We start from the raw sequence: 7,642 nt of genomic DNA, 5'->3' as shown, positions 1-7,642 counted from the left end.
CCTTATTACAGAGATTAATTGCTTACTGGCCATGCATTTATTTATTAATAAGACCCTGTAAACATATTTTAAAAGAATAACCAAGAAAGAGTCCAGTTGAAATGTTGTTTTGATTTTACCAAGTGAAGTTCTGTTTGTTCCATCACCAAAAAGCAGCATAATCATCTCCTATTATTCCAGAACCCTTCAGAATATTGTAAATGTGCTAAAGCTATTCAACTGAGCCTAGGCCAGGGAAATGATATGTTGAATTAGCCATTCTTTGGGAAAATACATTCAAACAGAGCCTGAAAGTTACAGAGCCGAAATGCCCAATTAAATTTGGTCTTTAAAGAATCAAGGCCTTACTCTGTGAAAGAAGGGTACATTAAGCACTTGTATTCTGACCTGTACTGAACAGAGAATGAATCATAAATCAAAGAGCGATGGCCCAAGTAGTTCTCTCAGATGGATTTCTTTATTCTTGCACAGCAGTAGACTAATGATCCAGTAGGTAATCCCTGTAGTAATCCCTTTAGCTGCAGATAAAAGGAGACCCTCAGCCTCTCATCATCCCTGGCACTACACTTTAGCATAATATTTTAATATACATGACATAAATCCACATGGATTTATGCAAGTGCATGCTTTCATGGCTCTCTTCATTCTTCCTTTTGAAGCATTAATGCTGGTGATAGGCTAATGTGTAGCCTATACCTCTCATTACTCATACAGCAAGTAAAAGGATGCATAGCTCTTTTTTTCTTAAACACCTTGATAACCTGGTGGGGTTTTGCTGTGGATTGACCTCTGATTTCCCTTTCTTGGGCTGGTAGAAGTTGGCAATGGACTGTGGTTGCTGCTGCCATCACCTTGCTGCCCAGCACTCCAGATGACAGAAGAGCAGCATAAAGGGTGGCCTGTCACCTTACTTGGCCACAGGATTAAGAAACTGAAATTTGAAAAAAAACAGGCTATAATCAAGTAGAATGATCCATTCTACATGAAACCATGTGCTAATTTGAGCATCTGCCTTCTTCAGAAGCCAATTTCACTTTACATGCATTTTGGATTGGCTTGAGTGGCTCCCTCCCTGCCTCCCAGCTCCTCACCCCTCCATAAAAGACATATTTCAAGTGCATGGTGATTTCACTTTGTCAGCTGTTGGAAACCTGCAAATGTTTGAAAAGCAGCTGTGGCATGAAGGGAGGGAAAGGGTATGATTAGGTGGAAGGCCCTTCCTTATTTGGTAATCAATGTTGGTCTGCCAGAGCCCCTGTAAAAGGACTTTCACTGAGTCAGGTTCGCAAAGTTGAACAGAATAAACAATTTATTAAAGCGACAGATCCAACAGGTTCAGAATTGCTGGTGATAAATGCACTTACTGCAACAAATTCTACTTTTTGAGCTCAAACTGATAATTAAGCGCTTTCAACAATGGTATTTTTTCCAGAATACGTCCAACATTGTCGGAAAAGCAAATCTTACAAAAAAGTGTCCCTGTTTTGGGGAAGAGAGAGGTCCAGGCCCATCAAGACATCCGCAGGTTGGCGTTCTCGTCCTCAAAATGGAGGCGCCTTTATGTGCTGAATTTATACTCTTGGTGAGGCGGGGCTGAGTCAAACGCTGTGGGGTGATTGGTCCTTGTTGAGCTCAGCAGAGGGTGCCATTGGCTGCCGGCCTTTTTTGGCCTTAGCAACAACACCAGGCTGCGAGACTCCCGCCTCGCCCCAACGTCCTTTCACGTGGAGCAATGTCGGGCAGCGACACCTCCGCCTCGCCCTGGGCGCTGCCTCACCGACGTGGGCATCAGACCACAAATCACCCTATGCATCCACTGTTTACCCCTGGCAGGGATGATCAAAGATGATCATAGACCAGTATCCCTCAGCAACAATAAAGTTATCCAGACTGAAAAATCAACCCTTTCAAGGCCTTCTCAACTCAGGGCCTCAAAATCACTAGTCACTTTGGTAATTTTGAAGGTGAAGCATCATCTGGTAAACTGTATTTTAGGAGTGCTGAGCTCTCTCTGGGGCATGGACCCTCTGGGCAGCCTGGGAAATGGAGAGCTATTTGCAAGATGAGACTAGATGGACTTTTTTATTTAGTGTGACAAAGTAAAGGCTGGGAAGGGAATGTAGTCTATAAATACATCAAGGAGACTAATTCCCAAGAAGAGAAAAGGTACTCTTACAATGAAGAGCAATGCTGGAATAGCAACAAATGGTTTATAAGGCATCTGTCATTTAGAGTGCCAGTTAAAAGAAGGTTCCCAATGAGTAGAGCTACTAGATTCAGAAACTGTTATGCAACAGCAGAAGTAGGGACATACAACCCAACTGTGTTTCTGATGGAGTTCACTAAATTTATTAATGGATTTACATGATGCAAGTCCTCTGACAGCAAGAGAGGACCCTTCCTTTGTTCTTAAAGCAAGAGTCTTAAGTCTACAAGAAACAAGAAGCCACGTATAAACTAGATTTAATATTAAGCAATTTTTCGAGGAGACACTCTTTGCATGCATCTCTCAGCATTTAACAGTTCTTTTTCTCTTTCTTACTACATGGTTCTCAAGAACAGAGCTCTTACCCTCCAGCACAGCATGTTTTGTCTAACAGCTTTATAACGCAGAGTGTAATGCACTGGTCTGAAAGGAATCACTATCATCGGCACCAAATCTATAGACTTTTACACACTCTTCTTACTGTTTAAACAGGATTTGGTCTTTCTGAATAAATGATGTAACCCTAACTTTATTGTGAAGACTCTTCCTAGAAGGCTGACTGCCAGTATCAGAACAGTTAGTTTTCTATTCTCACTAATAAGAGACAGAATTGCTTGCTTAATACTATGTGCAGATGTTCTGGCTGTGATTATGGAAGAAGAGATTGTCTGAAAGACAAAGATGAAGAGCTATGTTAGAATAGCAAAAACTGGTGATAATGCTTCTGTCAAACATGTTTGTAGCCACTTCCAGTAAAAGCAGTTCAACAGTATATGAAATAAATAGCTAGGAGGCATTCAGACTCCATATCACTGATTTCCCGTGTATCAAAAAACCGATGTGCAAGGACTTGACACCTCATATCATTTGGCAAAAAAGCAACATTAACAGATAATTTTACAAGCAAAATTAGAAAGCGTTCTGTCTGCTTTGCCCTACCCAGCCAACAGCCTGGTTATTTAATACACTACTGGCAAAAATTGCTGCTCTGTACATTTCCTAAATAGAAAGGTCTTTGCTGATCCAGTGATCTAACAACAGAAGAAAGTGATGGTCTCTAGCTTCTCTTCTGCTTCCCCCCACCCAAAAAAGAGGATATGTGTTGGATAAGAACAAATTTCTGACTTGACAGCTATAAAGCAATGGGATGAACATTATCAAAGCATTTATATCCCATGTTTGGAAGTAACTTAGGCTCTTAGATGCCCTGGTCTTTTTGACAGCAAATGGGAAAAAGGTCTTCTAAATGTCCAGGCCAGTTCTGAAAATTGATCTTAGGTGCCAAACTCATGTATTTGTTTTAAAAAATATGATCCTATCCAAAACTGTATCTAGCATTAAATAATTCACTCAGTGGGGAAGGACAATTTTTTTCACTTTTTTTCCTCATTATTGAAACATTCCCTGCTCTTTCCCCAAACAGTGTTCTGTTGAGGATATTATTCTCACAAAGTTAATGTTGATACTTAGATAAGAGAATCATTTTTTTCCTATACCATAAGGAATTATGCCATTCTTTAAGCTTAAACATTGAATAATCAGAATCATATTTTTATTTAAATATTTTGGTCAATTAAGCTAGTGAAAATATTTATGCTCATAAAGGAGAGTTGGACTTTGTTCCCTTAATAACAAGTGGCCAGCATATAGCTGTGTATGCAACTGAAGTAAAACTTCCCTGTTTGTGTGCTTCAGAAGTAGAAGACACATCAGTTATTCTTCAGACTTTTTAAAAGCTGGTGTGAAAGACCAGTGCAGCTTGTCAAACTGGTAAATAATTTATCTGAAAATGTTCCAAAGCAGAACTGAGCAAAGCTGAAAATATTGTAGTTTCCTGAGCCAGCACAGCCCCCAGAAGGCCCCATGTTCTGCCTGATGTGTCCAAGGGAAAGGTCAGCGTTCTGCGCAAGTCTCAAGCCAGATCAAAAATCTCCACTGGGAAACCAGGGGCTCTCTGTGAGCAGGACCAGGAGCTTCTGCAGAGCTGGTTGTGCCAGTTCTCTGCAGTACTCATCTCCATAAGCAAGGCTGGCAGATACTAGATTGATGCACCTTATTGCTGCACCATAAATTTACTGACTGCTGTCTTTTTCCTGCTGCATCTCAAAAACATAGCTAATTCTTGTTCACCATGCTCACACCCTACAGCATTAATGGGAATGAGCATATTTGTGTTGGTGAAACAGTCAAAAAATATATCCATTAAATAGTATCTTCACTTTACAAAGGGGCTCACCCTTCCAGCTTTACATAAAAACAGATTATGAGCTACACTGGGCTGCTTCATGAAGCAACTACCATTGCAGTAGCATCACCAGGACTGAGGATTCCCGTGAGCACTTAAAGGCCAACCTGAAGTCAGCAGAACAGCAGATAGAAATGGATGTGCAAAGGCAGCCCAACCTCTACTCTCTTTACAGTGTCAGCAAAGATGCCACATGGGACAGGGACACATTGCAGCCCTAAAGAGTTGTGGCAAAAAAAAAAAAAAAAAAAAAAAAAAAAAAAAGTGACATTGCAATATCTGTATTCAAGGCTCCATTTGAAGGGATTTTACTGTAGCAACTCTCCCCTCTGCCTTCTGGTTCACAGTGTCCATCCTGGCAGTGGTATCTCTGCTTCTGCTCACCTCTCCTACACCCCAGACTGGCTGCCTGATTCACCCAAGTTCTTTCTTTTTACTTTTATTCTCATTAGATGACACTAGGTAAAATAAAAATAGAGAAAGGTAAAAGATAATATCTGTGTGGGAAAATGAGATGCTGTTGCCCTGTAAGCAGCAGATACACAAAAGATCTTGAAGCAGAATAAAAGAACAGACTTCCAGAGATGTGGTACATCCTCAGAAGTTCACTGTACGACACTTGTTTGTGCACCTAACACAGTTTACACAGCCTGTATTCTCCCAGAGGTTAAGTAAGGCACACAAAAGGCCACAGAAAGGCCAGACTATCAAAAAGAGAGAGCAAAAAAAAGAAAAAGATCTGTCTTTGACAAACCAAGCTCATGTGAATTTATGCTGTCCTGGCTGTTCCCCACTACCTCCCTGTCTGGATAAACATGGGGTAGCTCTCACTTTCCTGCTGAAAAGAAAACTGCAAGCTCAAGTGCTCATTCCCCAACGTTGCTCCAGACTGGAGGAAAGTCCCTCACTCCCTCAGCCTGACAAAAGGAGAGATTTGGAGAGTCGGTTTGCTATAGGTTCACATACTATATACTTGCAAGTCAAAGGTGAGAGTGTTAATGAAGGGTGAGGAAGCCCGAGGTATGAGAAGGAAGAAAAGAAGGGAGAAAACAAGAAAAAAGAAAAGAGGTAGTGGAAAGCATAGGCAGTAACATGGGAGGGAACTGACAGCCTTTTCCCTCCACCTTTCCCTAGTTCCTTGAAAGCAAGTAAAGCCTTCCTGCACACATGCATCTCTTCCCCAAAGGTCGTTCTCTGAGGAGGATTCAATATTTCTGTAGATGAGGTTATACAAATGCTTAGGAGTCAAGTTATCTATTTTTCATATTTTTAAACAAAAAACTGCTGTCTCAGACTCTCAGGTGGAACAAATACTTGCAGCCACTCAAAACCATTTAAAACATCAGAGGATCGTTAAGGCTTTTATATATTTTTTATTTGTTTTACTGGCTGTAATTTTAAAACTTTTTGTCAACTTCTGTCATTGTCCTGACATTATAACCAATCCTGAGAGTTAACTCTTGATTCTGTGATGACTGTAAAAAGGCCATAATCAATTGAGATTTGTTTCTTTTTGTTTTTAAAGCTCAATACTAAGGCTTTGCCTTTAAGAATAATATTAATTTTAAAAGTACAGCTGGTTACATTGTAGTGTGTGTGTGTGTGCACATGCATGCAAATCTTCCCTGTGGATTTCAAGACCAGAAAATATCCTTTTTTGGTGGCGACAAAGAAGTAACTTCAGGGTGATTATGTCCATTTCTTTAAGAGCTCCAGGGGGTAGATCTGAAAAGCAAACCCCGGTCAATAATGCAAAAAATAATGAGTTCTGTCCTCTGTGATCACACTGTTGTTCCTATCCTGTGTCAGAAGAAAAATTCTGCAGCGCTTCTTTAGCATATACCCTAATAACCCTTCACAGTTTTATTCCTTGCTCTTGAATGGTTGCGTTCTCTCTCTGCCAATGATACTCTTCTTAATCTCCTGAATATTTGTCTTCTTCCTAGCAGTAGTCTTGACACTTTCTTTGGAGCTGCCCCTTTCATCTTGCAATTGCTGCAATACTTTGATTTTATTATTATGAGATTTTGCAGATGGGTTGTAAGGTCGGCGGCATGTTTCAAGGCTCATTGAAGGACTGCAAATTTGCTTCGTTCAGCAATCATTTAACCTTACCATAAGCACTTGCTGGTGGAGCTGAGGCAAACAGCGTTACATCTCCCACAATTCATTAGTCTCTGTGTAAGAATTGGGCCTTATATTGCCTATGGAATGTCAGGCGTTTCTACAATAAGTTAAAGGTTGTCCTTTGACACAAATACCAACTCCAGGTTTATTATCCTAGAGTATCTCTCCTTTAAGTTCTAGGTTTTGCTAAAATATACATAAAATTTGGCATACCTTATGGAATATCTCTATTTGCTAAACTCTCTGAGGAAGGCTTTATTATTTTAATTATTACAATGAGGGTATTATTTTTGTATTTTAGAATAGATAGTTTCCCAGTAAGCATCCCTTTTTTTCTGTAATGCACTCCATCCTCCATTATAACAGAGAAAACACATATTCTAAGTTCTGTAGTTTTCTATGGGGAACAAAATATTGGGGGGATTAAACATTGAACATGAAAGACCAGCTCATCCAATTGCTGTCTTATTGTCAAAGTGAAAAAAAAAAAGTCTGTTGAAGCTATAGCATTGTACTTTAAAACAAAAGCAGATTTAGAATAAAAATTTAAATATGCTGAAATTCTAGGGTCAAGAGGTCCACCGCTCCCATTCTGTTGCTTTAAAATGAGTGAATGAGCCTTATGCACATTTAAACAAAAAGTTCTGTGTATGAAGACCACACAAGTTTTGTTTCTGAATTTTCATATTTGATTTTTTAAAGATTATCAGAGAAAACCTAATAAAGATCAAAGAACACTGACAAAATTTTCCAGTTAAGTACTATCGCATCCATCTATTTTTATGTCTCAAGTATTATCTGAAGCCACTTTTCCACTCAAATTTTCATAATAGATAGGAGTTAAGAGTGGAACACCATTTGAAGACCAGTTTTCAAGGGAAGACTGTAAAATTACATGTCTAACTTTTGTGAACCATTCATTGGTTTATGCTAAAAGAAATTTTGTCAACACAAGGTGGAAATATCAATAAAAGCATCTGATCTGTGCAAACTGGTTTTCATTTGACATGCAGATGTCAATATTGATAACATCTGTAAGTTGAAAGGGCACATATTTATGAGAA

Source organism: Apteryx mantelli, chromosome 3, assembly GCF_036417845.1.
Source record: "Apteryx mantelli isolate bAptMan1 chromosome 3, bAptMan1.hap1, whole genome shotgun sequence".
Lineage (NCBI taxonomy): Eukaryota > Metazoa > Chordata > Aves > Apterygiformes > Apterygidae > Apteryx > Apteryx mantelli.
Note: the sequence above shows the minus strand (reverse complement) of the source record.